Genomic DNA, 16,328 nt, shown 5'->3' on the forward strand with positions numbered 1-16,328 from the left:
CCTCATCTCCTCCAGACAGACAGACAGACTGAGTTTCAGAGCTTCACCCCACTGCTGGGCCCTGGCAGGATGGTAGGGGAGAGCAACTTCAGGGGTTTCATCTCCTGGGGGCGTCTGCAGTGGGACACTGTGGTGACTTTACCTTCAGTCGTTTTTCTCAGAGCTTTGAAAGTGTTTGCAGCTTTGAAAGTGTTTGCAGATTTGTAGCTATTTTTTTTTTTTCATCTCCTCATCTAGTGTCCATCTCTCCTGCCTCTTCCCACCTTGCCTTGACCCCTCTTGAGCTGCTCCGCCATCTCAAAGCCATATTTCGTCACAGCAGTCCTGTAAAGGGAGTCTGTTCTCCCTTACCGGGTCAGCTGCAGGGGAGCCCAGGTTTGGGTTGGTAACGCTGGGGAGCTGCCGTGGGAGGAAGAAGGTTGGGACATGGACCAGGAGCAGCCAACAGCAGAACAGAAGGGGGTTTAACAGAAGGGACCAGACCCCCCAGTCTGCTCAGCTCTAGACCCAGAACACGTCCTCACCCGCAGAAATGGAGTGAAAACGGATCTTTTGGTAATCTCTGGGTGGCTGCTGCCTGGAGGCATGTAGCTCAGATGATGGCCAGTGACAGCCCCGGCAATGTTAGTGGCAATGGGGTCTATGGCCGTGGAGAGCTTCACAGGGAAGGAACAACACAGCTCCTACAGGGCTTAGGCTTAGGAAAGCTCATTGCCACGGTGACTGGGCGTGATGAAACTTAAACGGAGAAGGGTACGGGCACACTGGGTAGCGTCTGGGGCAGTTGGTGTTCAGCTGCTGGATCAGCGGATCATTGATGTGTGTGAAAACGGGGTGCTGTAAGGAGCTGGTCCCTGCCAGGTTCCCCACAGCCAACGCTGTCCATGCTCGTGCTGTCAGCTGCGTGCGGCTCCTGGGGATGTTCCTTATCTTCCGAAAGGTCTCAGGGCTGTTAGGAGAGAGGGTGAAGCTCTTTTGCCGCTCGCAGGGCTGGCAGAGGGGTTTGATGCCCTCCCGGCAGAGCAGGCAGCGCCGCGCCTGGCTGACCCAGACTGGCAGCACTGGGAGGCTGCGACGGCATCCGTGGGTCCTTTCCTAATATTAATTATGGATCCAGATTTGCAATCCAAGCCTTCCTCTGAGCTCCCGGCACTCACCGCTCAGTGAAGGTGGAAAGGGATGTGATGGACTGTATCCTCCAAGGAGACGTAATAGCGGGCAAGTGGGATAAACCCTTGCGGCACAGGGTGCCCACCCCGGGCAAGCGGGGGGCTAACAACTGCTGAGTGAGAGAGGTCCTGGTGAAACGAGGCCGTTCACGTGGGCTTCACGTGGGTAAGCAAGGTGGAAGGAGTCCCACGGGGAGCCAAAAAATGCATTGCCCTGCTGACTCACAACAGCTGCTGTTCCCCATGATGCTATAGCTGAGGCAAGGGGGGAAAAAAAGACTTTTTTTCCATGGGGAGACAGGGTGTTTGCAAGGCCGGCTTGTTCTAGGGAGTTTTGTCTCCTGCATCTCCCCTCCTGTGACGGTCAGGCTTTGCAGAGCCCATCCGGCAGATGGAAATGGTCCTTCACTGCACACGGAGGGGAGTGCAGCACTCCTCCCCCACAGGCTTCCCGTGCCCCTTTCCTTTTCCTTTGGTTTAGGTTGGAAGGGACCTTAAAGCCCACCCAGTGCCACCCCCTGCCCAGGGCAGGGCCACCTCCCCCCAGCCCAGGTTGCCCCAAGCCCCGTCCAACCGGGCCTTGAACACCTCCAGGGATGGGGCAGCCACAGCTCCTCGGGGCACCCTGCGCCAGGGGCTCACCGCCCCCACAGGGAAACATTTCTTCCTGATATCTCATCTAAATCTCCCCTCTTCCAGTTTGAAGCCATTCCCCCTCATCCTATCACTCCATGCCCTTGGAAAAAGTCCCTCCCCAGCTCTCCTGGAGCCCCTCTGTAAGGTGCGACTGCATTGGGCAGGGAATTGGGACCGCCGGACACCTCAGCGAGTGCAGAAGTGCTTTTGCCGCAGCTCAGGTGTTTCCAAGGCGGAGTTGTTCCCGGCGTTTGGCGTTGCACGTGGAGGGTCGTGCAAACCTTTTCCTTCCGAGGGAAGGGTTCCGCGAGCGATGGCGGGAGCGGAGCTTTCCTGGTGGGTGGGTGGGGGACGGGGGGGCCGTGATCACACGGAAAACGTGTGAGCGCCATGAAGCGCAAAGCGAATGGGTGGCTGCTCATCCTGCACGCCTAGCGTGGAACGTGTCCTGCACGTGTTTGTGGTAGCCACAGGCTCTGCCTGGTGGAGTTTGTCAGGCTGCCATGAGGCTTCACATGCTCTTCCGTCTTCTTTTTTTCCCTTTTTTTTTTTTTTTTTTTTTTTTTTTTTCTAGACGTCAGTCCAGACATCCAGAAATGGTTTTAGCGCTGGTACTTCCTGTGGGAGGAGGAGAGGGGGTGCCGCACACCTACCCCCCTCTCCCAAGTGGGGCACCTTTCCAGGGCAGGACCTCCCCCCCCCACCCTGCCCCGAGCAGAGAAATTCATTCCGCCGTAAATAATTCCTGTTTGTGGCTTTTCTCCTGCCTGCATTGAGCCGGTCCGGGCGCTGGAAGCAGAGGCTGCTGTCTCGCCATGACGTGTTGGAGCACCGCACGTTGTGCCGCGGAGGGCTCCCTGTGGTGCCGCGAAACCTCCCAGTGCCCCCTCCCCAGCGCCCCACGCCAGAGGGGCGGGGGGGCTCCTGGGGGTCCACGGAGGTGGTGCCTGGGCTGCTTTAAAGCAGCTGAGGGTTGCCGGAGGTTCCCCTTTGCGTGGGATCAGCCTCCCGGCGATAAACCCCTCAACCCCGTCCCCGGCGGCGTCGCGGCGCTTCGGCCGAGCGTGGCTGGCTGCGTCCGTCCGTCCGTCCGGGCTGCCAAGGCGGGGAACGGCTCCTCGGGCGGTGGGCCTGCCAAGGCCAGATGGTGTTTGCGAGCGGCGCCAGGTCCCAGCTGAGCGCTGCCCGGCGAGACACGCGCAGAAGCTGCCGCCGCAGCCGGCGCTGCCAAACCCGCGGCATATGCTGCGCTCTGCCCTACACCTGCCGATGGGCAGCCTCCGCCCGCGCGGCACCGGGCGTGAGGGAAGGAGGAAAAGCGGCAGCCCCATCTGGAAGGAATTTAGGGGATAAATAGAGGCGGCGAAACCAGAAAATGAAAAGAGAAAAAAAAAAAAAACAAACCAAACTATTTAAAAAAAAAAAAAAAAAAAAGATGGCGCCAGGGGAGCCGCAGCCGCACCGGTAAGGTCGTGGGGCGCAGCGGGTGGGGGATGAGCAGCACCCGGGGGTGGCGGTGCGTGGGCAAGGGGTGGCCGGGACATGTCCCCTTTGCACCGGGGTCCCCCCTTTTCCCCGTGCACAGCCCAGGGTGGCTGCCCTGCCACGTCCCCGCCGGCCCCAGAAAAGGTGCCGGGAAACTGCTGGGGGAGTATTTAACTTTTCCATGGCGGGAGAAAACCTCAAATGATCATGAGCAAAATTGATGGGAGAATATACTTTCTGCCTACTTTGAATTTACTTTGGTATACTGTACGTACTCGGGGCTCGGGTCTATAATTTATTGAAAGGAACCAGACTGGAAACCAGCTCCACACTGTGAGTAATTTCTAGCATCGCTGTAATCTATCACCGGGAGACAGGGCACTTTGTTTCTCTGAAAAATTATTTTTATAGTTGGCTTAGTAACAACAACAATTATTATTATTAATATTAATAACTACTTGTGTAAGGCCTTTCATGCACGGTTTAGAAAGTGTTTTGCACGTGGGTCAATAGGTGTTAGCTGCGTCTCACGGGAAGGGAAACCGAGGCACGGATTTGGCCGCTGCCTTGCTTAGGCTCACCCTGGTGTGCAGCACCCTCGCTCCCAAAACACAGCTTGGACCACTGGACGCTGCTGCCCTTCGTGTAGTTCTAAAGTATTTGAGGGTTTAGTGGGGATGAAAGAGGAGATCGGGAAATTATTTTCTCTAAAATTCGGGTCTAGTTGCATTGAAAATATTATTGAGAAAACTCCAGAGAGAACTCGCCCTTTCCATGCCGTGGTGGCTGGAGCTGATGTGCGGGTTGTCCCCCCCTCCGGCGTGCTCCAGCTCATCCCCTGGGACGAGCACAGAAACGCGCACAACATCTCAGCTCGGAAATAGCCACTCAAACATTTCCTCCACTTAGTTTTAACGTAAGAGAAATAGAAAATTGTAGAAGCCTTTCATTTCCCCCAGGCTGGCTCCCCAGTGTCTGGCCTGTGGCCACCGAGGCCTTGACGCCATCGCCTCGAGCGCAGGGACGGCCGCCGGGATGCGAAAAGCAGGAGCGGTCCTCAGCGGCGGCGGTGCCAGGGCTGAGATCCACGGGACGCCCGTCCTTATCTCCGTGCTGCCACGCTCACCGGCTTGGCTTGTTAAATAACGCGGTGCCACTTCGCAGGCATCTCCCCAGTCTCACTTTCCCGAGTGGAAAAATGCCGTTTTTAGGTAGAAAGCAGCAAAGACCTGCTGGCGAAAACACAGCCGGGGGATGGGGGGAGAGCTCCCAGCCCGGCTCCTGGGGTGGACAGACGTGGATGGGGACACCTCAACGTCACCCTCTCTCGTCCTCTCCGCTGCTCAGGCCACATGCAAACTAAACGTGGTTGTTCTGGACATGTGTGAGCTTACTGTAATTTGGGGAGCAAAACTACTCCAGGTGATAATGGCATTCTTCTGTGGAAGCGGTGTAAACTTTCTACCCATACATCATTCAAGACACTATTTTATCTGTAACGGGAGAGCTCTTCGGCTGAACTTCATCCCTGTCTCTTTTCACTTCTTGCTTTGCAGCAAGAATAGTAATACTCAACATTTATGGAGCGCTTTGCGTCTTCAAAGTCCATTTGCGGGTATTAACTGATGAAGGCTTGGGCTGCTCCCACGAGGTGGAGGGGCACAGCAGTGTTATCGGCATTTCCAGGTGGAAAAATCAAGGCTGGAGAGGAGGTAGGGCAGGATCAGGGCTGGAGCACGGGCTCCTTGCCCAGCCCCAGGCAGCATCCTTCAGTGCCTCGCTGTGGCCCACCCTCTCTGGGTTCGCTTGCAAAACATTCACTTCCAGTAAGAAAAGTGGGTTAAAAAAAAAAATAAAATAATCTGAAAAAAAATCATTTTTTCCTTCCATTAGGAATTTTAGCATTTTGGGGGGCAATTTTTTCTTTATTTCTTTAATGCAATGAAAAATGTTCGGAGCAGAGCCGTGTTCCTTAATCCTGTACAGCGGTAATATAATCTGCATTTGTTCAGAGCCGTTCAACCTGAATCGTCCCTGAGCGCTGAAGCTGACGCGCAAGCAGTGCGCGGCCGTGAATCCACCCACCGCCTCGACGTCGGCGCTTCCAGTTAAAACACAGCGAGACAGCCCAGGCGCAGGTGGGGCAGGGCGAGGGCACTCGTTCCTTCACCCAGGAGCACGTCCAACCAAAGGTTTTTCACAAGATACCCATTTCTGCTCAATTTACTATGCTGAAGTTGGATGCGTAGGATTTACCGTGCAGGTATGTGAGCCCCGGCCACATTCTGCCCGCGCTGTCTGTCCGTCCAGGGTTTCTGGACATCAGCAGTTCCAGCAGGGTCATGCAACATCTGCCTATCGCTGAAAAAAAAAAAAATAAATCCCCTTTTCCACCTGGAAAAAAAATTCCAGGAAGGTGTGTTGGAAGAGACACAGCGCGTGGCGGTGGTAGTTAATTATCCAGCATCCCGGTGGGACTGAGCTGTCACCGTCACCGCTAACGCTGGAGAAGCGGAGCCTCGAGGAGGGCAGCACCACGGCCCCCCTCACACGCAACGCCAGGCATCAGATGGAAAAGTGAAAGTGTTTACACTGCCAGACCCATCATCTCGCCTGCAGAAGTTAGAGAGGAGGGCAGGCAGCAGCTTGGGGAAGCCCGCGGTGCACGTAACGTATTCCCCCCCCCCCCCCAGTTTTCTCCCCTTTCCCAGGACTTTCGAGGGGTTTTGTTGTTTTTTTTGCTTCCTCGCAGGGTGAGGAAGCCAACAGATGGCACTGTGCTGTTTCTGGAGGAGCCCAGCCTTGCTGGAGGCCGGGCGCGGGATTCCCGAATGCTGGAAAAGCGTTGCACTTTGGGGAGGTTTCTCCCCACGCGAGGGCACAAAGTCTCCCCGTGGCCCTTCGTCCACCCTGAGATGCTGCTGCTGCTCTGGCCCAAAGCGCGACGCGAAACGGGTATGTTTGTACACGGCCTCGGGACGTCGTCTGTTAACAGGAAAAGGGACGCAAAACCACCCTGCGGATCAGGCGAGTGTTAGAAAAATTCAAATTCCCATCAAGAACTTTTTTCTCCCCGTATCGTCTGTGACAGGCGTGGGCGGATCGGACCCTTCGGCGCTGTGCCAGTGCCCGGCTGAGGAAATCGGTTGTGGGGAGCTGATTATTTTGGCAGGAGACACAGGGTTCCTTGGGAGCGCAGCTGGATCAGCCGGTGGCCCTCATCTGGAGTTTGAATTTAGCCCCCGGGGCTCCCTGCTGTTCGGGATGGGCAGAGCCCCGGTGAGGGATGGGGTGATGCTGGGGATGGGGTGATGCTGGGGCTGGTTTCTGGCAGTAAGATCCTGCCTGTTCTTTTCATCAAGCCTCCCCTGTGCAAGAGTGTCCTTTATGTTACATGTCCCGCAGGTTCGCCCTTGCTGCTCTGGGAGCAGAGACACCTTCATGGCTCCAGCCGTAGATTTGGGTCCCGTAGGGCGGGTGGTTTGGGGTGAATTATTGCCACTGTTCAAAACGAGCCTGTTAACAAGCTCTAACTCCTTTCCAGTCCAACATTGCGAAGTCCTGTGGAGCCGTTCTCCAGTGTTCCCAGTCCTACCTGGCGAGTATCACTCTCATCAGCGATGTGCTGGGCTCCCTTGTTTCCAGCTCCTCAACAAGCTTCTCCTCCCGAGATCTCTGCTCCCTCCTGTAATGGTACCGCATCCTCCATTCAACAGCAGATACCGGGGATGGGGGTGGGGATGGGGATGGGGATGGGGAAAGCTGGGCTCCAAACCCAGCGGCGGGAGCTGCTCTTACCTGGTTAGCTACATCTGAGCAGGCTTAGCTGTCAAGGTGGGGGGAACTCAGAAACGCGCCCCAATTTTCTTGCCGTAAGCCACAAGACCTTTCCGAGCGAGCGGGGCCAGCGGTGATTGCGCACCACAGCTCCGCACCCTGCGGTGCCGTCTCTCCGCCTCACCTTCCTCCAATCTGCCATTGCTCTTCTCCCCCCTTTCCTCCCTCTTCTAAAAACCCTCTCGAGGTCCAATCCAGCGGAGGGATGCAGCGTTGGCCGCCAGGTCCTGAGCGTCCCCGTCTCCGGCGGAGCCCCCCGCGCACCCTCCGAGGACGTGCTCGGCGTCGCCGCTGCCGCGGGCTCGACCCCGCTGCCATCCCGTGCCGCCTTTCAAATTGCCGAAGTCAGATTAGGGTAAGTAGTTAGGTTAGGCTGACCTGTGCCTTGTCAATCTTTACATCATTCAAAGGCAATTTAGCCTATTCATTCATAACAAGAGGCTATTGATTGAATAATCTCTGTTATTAGCATTTGGGTAGAACTTGCTCTTTGTTTTATTTTATTATTGCTTTTGTTGGTTAGCTCAAACCTGCTTCTGTTTTGCCCTGCTGTAACTGCCACTGCAATTACAGAAAAGAGTATGAGCAGATACTTGATTAAGCCTTGCAGAGATTATTACAAAGCAAGGCCTCTTTCCGAATGCACATATTTCAGAAGAAATAGCATAAAGAGGCGCGCACGTGTGAATTCCTCGAATCTGCAGGCACAATTTATCCTTGCAGGTCAATAGCTCATATTGTCTGCTCTGCCAAATTGTTCAAACATATATAATGCTCTCAAAACATTGCTTAATTAGATTCTAGAGAACATTGACACACAAACAAAAGATATTAATATCAAGGATTTCAGCATCAAATGTAGTTTACACAGATCAAAGAACATTTTTGGTGCAAAGAGGTTATGAATGTGACAGGTTGTTACTCCACAAGTGAAGAATATGACAAGAGAGGGAAGCGGTGATCAGAGAGCGGAGCACACAGAGGAACGAGTACGGACCCGCGAGGGACACGGGGAAGATAAAGCCGCAGAAGCAGAGAAAAAGGAAGATTACCGGAGAGGCAGGGAAAACACCTTGCAGAAAACAGTGACAGGCTCCGTGGTAATACCCCCTAAAACGGACACGGAGCTTTTTGGGGGTAGAGGATTGTGGATCGCTGCTGTGGGGTAAGACGAGATTTGTCCTCTTTCATAGGGATGGCGTATTACGAGCAAGATCCGAAACTCGAAAAATGTGTTTGTAGGCAAAATCCTCCTTGAAATTAAGGGCTAAGGAGGTCTGAATGGAGACTTGGTCCTCAGCTGGGAGCCTTTTGCTGCTCAGCCACTTGATGTGGTCTGTGCTGCTTGAAATTGGGGTGAGGCAGTGAAGAGGTGAAGGAAGGGGACGTGGACATGAGCTGGAAGGGTCGTGACATGCCTGCACGTGCCCAGCGAGGGGGAGATTGATGGTCTCCTTGGGATGGGGATGTCCTGTCCCTGTCACCTTGGAATAGCTACAGGGTCTGGGAGCAGCTTCGTGGAGCCGCAGTGATCCTGGGACAAGCAGAACTGCCCCAAACCTGCAGCCTGAGCTGGGGAAATTTTCAGTCTGGCCAATGGGATCTTAATTCAGCTCAGCCACAGCACCTGGAACAGAAAATTTCTCGCTGGTGGCTACCTGGAAGCGAAGCAAGGAGCTGGAAAGAAAACGTGGGAAGTGGAGGTAAGGGTAGGCACATAGCAGCAGGCCAGCAAAACAAGCAAGCAGCTAAAAGAGCAAGCCAAGAAGAAGTCAATAAAATTGACTTAAAATACATATGAATGAAAAAAAAAAAAAAAGCCAAAGCTGTATTTAATGTCAATATTGTTGTAGTAGTCTGCGATATCATGAATAAATAAAAGCAGATGGTGGATTGATCGTACAACACCAAGAAAGGCACTTGTGAAGAATATTTCCTTCTCAAGGCGCACAGACTCACGCGCGCGTTTCTCGTTTGCTTTAATGGGACTCGTGTTTGCAAACTCCTGCGTGTTGAGAAACAGGGAAACCTCAGTGGTTAAGGCTGGTTTTGACACATTTCCTTTTTCTCCTGGAAAGTATTAACTTCTGTTTCAGAAGTGTTCCACCTGCACATTACGCTGTGTGTCACAGCGACCTGCCAAATCCACCGTAAATTATTCAAAAATACGCCGACAAATGGAGGAGTAGCATTTTAAAGTGGGGGTAACTTGCAGCGTTGCTGAAGAATACCCTCTCCTTTCAACTTTTCCCGACAAGTGCTAAAAGCAAACTGTGCCTGTCGCTTCTGACAAGGGAAGGATTACCCTCATCCAGGTGCCGGCCAGGCTGCTGGGACCCACACCTCGGTCCTGCGAGGTGCTGGGTGCTCTCCGAGCCAACCACGGGGAAGAAGCTCAGCTCCTTGCCCAACTTTGCATCGACTGATTTTGCTTCGTGGATAGCGCATCGTAATATCCCGTTCAAGAAACCTGGGAAGAGGGGAGACTGCATCCTGATGAGCTTACGTGTTGCTGGCAGAGAGGGTTCGCTATTAGGCCCTCTTCCAGAAGACCGTTTAAGCATGCACTTTCTGAAAAATGTTATTTTTATTAAGCCTTTTCGTTAGGTAAGTCCTTACTTATACTGCAGTTGCAGAGACCAAGCAATTTGTCTGTCTGTCTGCCACTGTTTCTCATTGCCGTGGTACGCAGCCTTCAGAGACTGAAATAACATCCTTAACGTCCTCGTGAAAAGGGCCTTATTTGTCTTAAAACGTAACTCCTATTATTAAAATTACAGTGAGAGCAGTAAGGAAGTGGCCAGGTACAAAATCATCAGACTATGTTCAATTATGTGCCATTTCATCCCAACTTTAGCTCTCCTCATCGACAGGAAAAACAACAACTTTTGCGTTTCTTCTCAGAGAGTTGAAGGTGCGGCTGTGCCAACGCCTGGCGCAGGTGACGCGTTGTGCCGTCGCTTCGAAGAGGTAATTGGAAAAGGGTGCGGAGACAGAGCCATGAGAAGAGCAGAGAGGTGTCCCTGTTGCATGGGGGTCACTCAGCCCATGGCCACTTTGGGCCACCAAGCGCGGCTCAGGAGCAGGGCTGCCTCAAGACCATGTTCTTGCTGTCTGCTTGTACCTCACTGACCACGACTCTCTGTGCTTTAGGCAATTCCTGTTTAGAAAGCCTCTGTTGTACCCTTCAAGGTGGGTTGCTTTGCGTTTTGATCCCTTTCTGAAGCCGTGGAGCTGCCAGGAAAATTTTGTCTGCTTAAAGTGAGTTGCTGCGGAGCACGCATACGTGGGCTGGCCACGGCAAGCTTTGAGAGATGCTGACCTGCCTGCTGATCATGGTCCCATCCTGCAGACTTGCTCTTTGGGCCCCAAGACGGTGCAGAGAAAGCCAAGAGCCTCTTCATTTGTCACTGTCACAATTTGCATCTCGTTTCAAACCTGGTTTCGTAGATCACAGCCCGGGTGTTCTTCTGTTTGCGTAGTGCCTGTTACAGTGAGATCCAATTTATGGCTCGTGCTCTTCAAGTGTTTGACAGTTCTGGTTTATCTGCCCCAGGAGTTTTGTTTTTCCCCTGGAAATGATTAGGCGGTTGTGAATTGACATGAGGAGCTATCAGGAGGAATAGGCAAGTAGAACATTAACGGTCTGTGGAAAACACAGGAGACCTCTATCAACAGGTATTTCGGAAAGGCGTTTGGGGAGTTACTCTCAGCCCTTGTTAGAGGAAACAACTTGCAAAGCTATCGGCTCGATTGCCGCTGGACTTGAACCCGGCTTATAAAGTCACCTGTGATCCAAGTGCGAAGACACGCCGGTGGTAGCCGCGTGGCCGGGTGGCCCGCGGTCTGCTCGGTCTGTGCAAACCTCGGCTGCGAGGTCCTGGGCGTGCAGGCTTGTGGGATCAGAGGTGGAGGACAAAACCAAAATTCCCCAAAAGCAGCAGTCGGGTGCAGGACCGACTATGTAATAATCAAAATGCTGCTAATTGTGGGCTACTCGTGGCTGTGAGCACCCTCAGCTGGGGAGCACCAGCAGCCTAGGGGCAGGAGACCCTTGTGGTACATCAACAGGTAAGGAGATCCAGTTTTTCGGTGAAAAAGAAGGACCGGTCCCTTGTGTCAAGGCGTGACGCACAGCGCGGGTAGGGGATGGCGCTGCCTGCCAGGCAGAGGTGCAAAAGGCTGAGGGGGGGTTTGGCTGAGGTTTGGGAAACCCCGAAGGCAGCGGATAATCTGGACGCAGAACGGTCATTCGCCAAATCCTGTAACAGAAGCGCAAGGGGCACTCGATTGAAAACAGCGAGAGATTACGCTTGAGACAGATAAAAGAAAGCACTTCTGGACACGGCAGGTAGTGAACTTTGGGAACTTGCTGCCACGGGAGGAAAAGGGGATTAGACAAACTCGTGGAAATAGCTTTGTGAACGGCAGCGAAAATCCCCGGGCGGGGATGCGCCCTCCAGCAGCCCTGCCAGGACAGCGCGGGGAGCTGGGGGGCGCGAGAGGGCTGGAAGGTGGACGAGGGAGCATGGTGGCCTTAAACCCCATCTCCCGCTGTGCCCGTCGGAGACAGCGTGCCGGGCCTGGATGTCCCGCCGGAGGGAGCCAGCCGGGGCATCCCTTTCTCCGAGCTTTTTGGCACGAGCATTTCTGCGGCAGCGCGCCACCGCCGGCTTCCCACGCCATCCATCGCCCCGCAGCTCATTCCGCATCGAGGGGCAAGTGGCACAGCTGGTGGTGGGGGTGGGGGTGGGGTTCACACCCCCCACCACCACCCCATCCTCGGGGCGGGGGGCTCTGCCGTCCCCCCGTGTCACAGCCCCGCTCCCCATCCTTCCCGCGCCCTTACGAGCCCCAGCGACGGCAGCTGCCCGGAGAGCACCTCGCCGCTACAGCATAAGACGCATGGATCAATTAACTCAGTTGCTGGGTTTTGCTTTTGAATCAATTAACTGGAGCTGAAATTAACTAAAAATATCCTTTGCTTATTAACAGACCGAACTAATTGCAATAAAAGGTGGGGAAAAAAAAGGAGAAACACAGAGATGCTATTTGTCACAGCGGATCTCTGCCCTTATCTTTATTGCAAATTTTCCTCATTTACCAGGCGGACTAAGGGTTCCACAACCTCCAAATGGGTAGTGCCATCCCACGATGAGGCAGCTGCGCTGCCCACCATCCCCAGCACATCCCAGCTCTGCGGGGCCGGGCCGGGACCCGCTCCCGTCTCACTGGCCCTCCTGCCCCGGCTGCTCCGCGGGGCTGGCAGCGTGCAGCCCTCTTTGTCTCGCCTTCCTTCCCTTTGTTTCTGCCTCCATTTCTTTGTTTGCCTGGTTTTTCCTTTTTGTTGTTGTTGTTGTTTGCATCCATCGTTCCTCTGTTGGCCTTTCCTTCCTCGTGCGTGCCCCCACCCCGTCCCAGGGATTTCCACCCGTCCCCCTCAGCCTTTTCTTTCTTCCCGTTTCCACCATCCTCTTCCCCTTCCCTCCATCCACCGCGCTATCCCACTCCTTCCCTCTGTCTTCCCAGCTGCAATTAGAGCTAATCAGATACCTGAGCAGCTCTGCAAAGCTATTAGTGGCTTCCCGCTCATCCCCGGGGGAGGTGAGCAGAGCTGGACAATTAGGCTTTTCCACGCAGCCCCCACTCTGATAAACACAATAAACAACGCGGGGCGATGGGCACATCTCTGCCGCCGGCGGGACGGCGCTGGGCACGGCGCGGCGAGCATCCCTGGCCACCCTGGTTGTCCCACAGGCGGCGGGGACCCGGTGTGTGGGATGCTCCCAAGGAGCGCACCCGGCCACCCTCCTCCTGCCCCTGCTCCCGGAGCACCCCAATTTCAGAGCCTGGGGGGGTGCTTTTTGGGGGGGGCGGGGGGGGGCACAGCTTCTCCTGCGGGGCTGATGCGCGGTGTTTGTTGCAGAGAATTTCCCCGCTCGCTCCGCAGCCCGGCGCACCCCTCCTGCTGCTGGATCTATGAGCTGTGTGTGTGTTTTGTAATTAAGCAGTTAATTGCACTGGAGTTCTTGATTAGCTTTGGGGGATGGTAATGTTCTAGCAGGATGAGATGTTGTGTACAGTTCAGAATCATTTACAGAAATTGGAGCTAATTTTGCTGTCTGTGCTTATTACTGCATTAATTTAATTTGGGTTGCTTTTAGCTCATTAACACATCTAATTAATTCGTTGACATCACTATTAAGATGTCTCTTTGAAATTGGCGTCTCCAGATAATCAGGATGGAAGAGGCTGACAGATCAGGCGCGAAGCTGACTGGGAAAATGGGGAAGGAAAAAAAAAAAAGGAACGACTAATGAATTTTCCATCAGAATCGCACGGTTTGTCAGAGTTGGTATCAGAGAGGCAGAGACAGAGCTAGCGAGGCAGAGAAAGGGCATGAGAGAGACAGCGGTGGTAAAGGGAGACTAGTTCTTTCAAATATATTATATTTGTTAGGAGAGCGAGCAAGACGCATGAGAGGACAATAAATATTCTTTAGCGAGTCGACATCAAGGCGGCACGTTTCTGAGTTAATTTTCCTCTCTCCCTGGTTTTTCCATTGTGGCCTTTTGGCTCTTTTCATTTTTTTCCCCGCCTCCCCTGGTTTTGTAGCGCCGGTGGCGGCGGCTGCGATGGACCGACGGGGCTGGGGACCGCGCGACGCTCCTCCTGCCGCGGCGGGTCCCGCTCGGCCGGGGATGGGAGACCACCCGTGCCCCGTGCTGCGGCGAGTGCGGCGTTCAGGGGATGGACGGACAATTGCAAGCAATTAATTTACCATCCTTTAATGAGTTAGCACATAGCAGCGGAGCCTCGGTATCTGGCTGTATGCTGGCCCGGCTGCATTTGTGAAATAAACCAGCTTAGTTTAAGCCTGCCTTCACGGTGGTTGTAGTCAGCAGAAGAGAGACGTGTTATGGGTTCGGAGGGGCGGTTGTGTCTCGCTGGTCTGGGTGGAAAGTCGCAGCAAGAACCTATGGCACTGCCGGAGGCTGGGAAATCACCCGCGCGGGAGCAAACGGGAGCAAACCCGGCAAAATGAGGCTGGCAGCAAGGGGGCAAATAAAGCCTTCCCCCAGGCAAGGGTCGGTGCCCCTTGTGCGGGGCACGGGCTCACAGCCCATTTTTGGGTGCAGCCGTGAAGCCGGTGCGGTGTCCTGAGGCCGGGCGGTGGCAGGGCTCGGGGACAGTCCCCTGGCAAGGGTTGGAGTTGGGTGGGCTACAAGAGAGAGGAGAGGAGCTGACGCCGACCTTGGTCCATGACACAGGCTTACAAGGATGAAGCACGTATTTAAAACGACCCAGAAGAGCTGCTTTTCTGGCTCTGGGACCCAAACTGGGAGGGTTGATGTGCGAGGGAGGGGGCTGGGGGGCGCAGCTGGCAAAGGGCAAACAAGGAGTTTGCACAGAGGGCAGAAATATCACAGGCAGAATAAAACCAGAAAGGCACGGGGGAGTTCTCGTGGGAGAGGTGAGAACCGGGGGAGTCCCGGTGTTAGAAATATTTACTGAAAGGCAAGGCCGGGCTTGAGGAGCAGATGGGGAAACACTGTGGACCCTTTCCTTTCTCTTTAGCCCCTCTGATGTCCACCTCTGCACGGCGCTGCAAGCACATCCCTCAGCACACATCCCGACTCTCCAGCCTTTGGGGTTTCCACCATTCTCATATTATTTCTCCTTTTCCCCCAGATTTGCCCAGAAGTGCCTGGTCAGCACGGTGCAGAGCTGGGACGCTGGGAGCCTGAGGGTGGCCATGCTGCTGCAGCGGGAAGCTCTCCCCTTCTCCAGCTCCAGACGCATCTTCCCAAAACCATGAAGGTCACAGACACAAAGGGAGGAGGGAGCACACACAGGTATGTTTTGAGGCCGATTATGGTTTTCTCCCCTAGGCGACTCCCATCCAACTGCAGAAGACACAACCTCTTTCTGTTCCATGTTCCCCGTGACAAGTGGGACAGAAACAGGAGAAACAGCCCCCAAGCCCACTTGACCCATGGTTTCAGCCTTTTTGGATTCACAGAACCCCCAGATTTTCACAGTGCGTGTGCAGACCCCTCCATATACTTAAAATTTGTGCTGACCGACAGCAAACCACCTTTTCTCAGTTACCTTCCACAACCCTTGATGGGTCCCTCTGGAGTCTGTAGGCAACACATTGAAACCACCGATCTGGTTAACTCAGCACACTCCCAACCGCGTCCTGGATGCGCCAGCCAGCGCGGCTTGTTTCTGGGAACATTTTCTGTGGAGTTAGTAACATTATCTGGGCTACAAATGTAATGTTCTCTTCCCACCATCCCTCTGCCCCTCTCAAGGGAGATGCAGTGTGGAGGGAGGCAACAGAAGGAGCGTTTTCACCGGGAATAGCTATCCCGCAGAAAGGCTTTTGCAAAATGGCTTCAAACTAATTGGTTTTAAAAGAGAAGAAGATCTCAGGTTGCAGTAGGAAGGCCTTTGTGGAGGGAGAAGATGATTTTAAAGGGTCTATGCGTTGCACCTGATTCCATGGGTGGACCTTGATGGCACTGAGATGAATGCTCGCTGAATCCAGACAGGGCAGCCCCGTGGCCCTCGCTCCAGGGACATCCCCGTCCTCATCAGGTTCGTTGTCTGTGTGCCCCCTCAGACTGGAAAAGCCAAACGGAGAAAGCAATTTCTTCCTCGCAGCAATTACAATCCTTGCCGAGAGCACGAGGCTGGGGGAGATCGTGGGCAGGAGCGCTGGACCCTGGGAGAGGAGGCTCCGAGGTCCTTCCAGGCAGGGTCTAGGTGGTGGTGAGGGGTTGCAGAGTTGAAATCTCCATCATTGCCTTCTTTGCTTTGCTCAAACCTCCCTTGGGAGAAGCTCGTGATGGTGGGTGGAGGTGAAGGAGAGCCAAGACCTTCCCATTACAGAGATAAAGGCAGTTGAGCTTTGTGTTGTGCACCGTAGGGTGGGCACGGGGAGGCTGTGCACTTTTGCCAGGGTTGTCAGTCTTGGAGACACATGGCATATGTGGGCGTCTACTCGGTTTTCAAAGGTACCAAAGCACACCAGGGCCCAATTATAAAAGGAGAAGACTGATTTTAAGAGCTGCTTCTTTGTCAGTCTTGGTTTGCCCCACTGCCATCAAGCTGAACCGGCCGGGCTGGCAGCTCCGCTGGTGCTGTTACCTGTTCGCCTTCCTTGACAGAGCCCAAATCCTCCTTTCAGCCCAC

The 16,328-nt window shown here is 54.3% G+C and overlaps 2 long non-coding RNA genes across 2 annotated transcripts; both read left to right on the plus strand.

Moving 5' to 3' along the window:
- Positions 1-2,925: 2,925 nt before the first annotated feature.
- On the plus strand, positions 2,926-5,766 carry LOC309677751. The gene is made up of 3 exons (XR_014269710.1): positions 2,926-3,269; positions 5,303-5,553; positions 5,703-5,766. It is a non-coding gene; the product is annotated as an uncharacterized lncRNA (long non-coding RNA).
- Positions 5,767-6,903: 1,137 nt separating this feature from the next.
- LOC309677514 lies at positions 6,904-14,957 on the plus strand. The gene is made up of 3 exons (XR_014269686.1): positions 6,904-6,983; positions 7,315-7,482; positions 14,820-14,957. It is a non-coding gene; the product is annotated as an uncharacterized lncRNA (long non-coding RNA).
- The last annotated feature ends 1,371 nt before the right edge of the window (positions 14,958-16,328 follow it).

Source organism: Vanellus vanellus (genome assembly GCF_965231255.1).
Source record: "Vanellus vanellus genome assembly, chromosome: 14".
NCBI classification, from domain to species: domain Eukaryota; kingdom Metazoa; phylum Chordata; class Aves; order Charadriiformes; family Charadriidae; genus Vanellus; species Vanellus vanellus.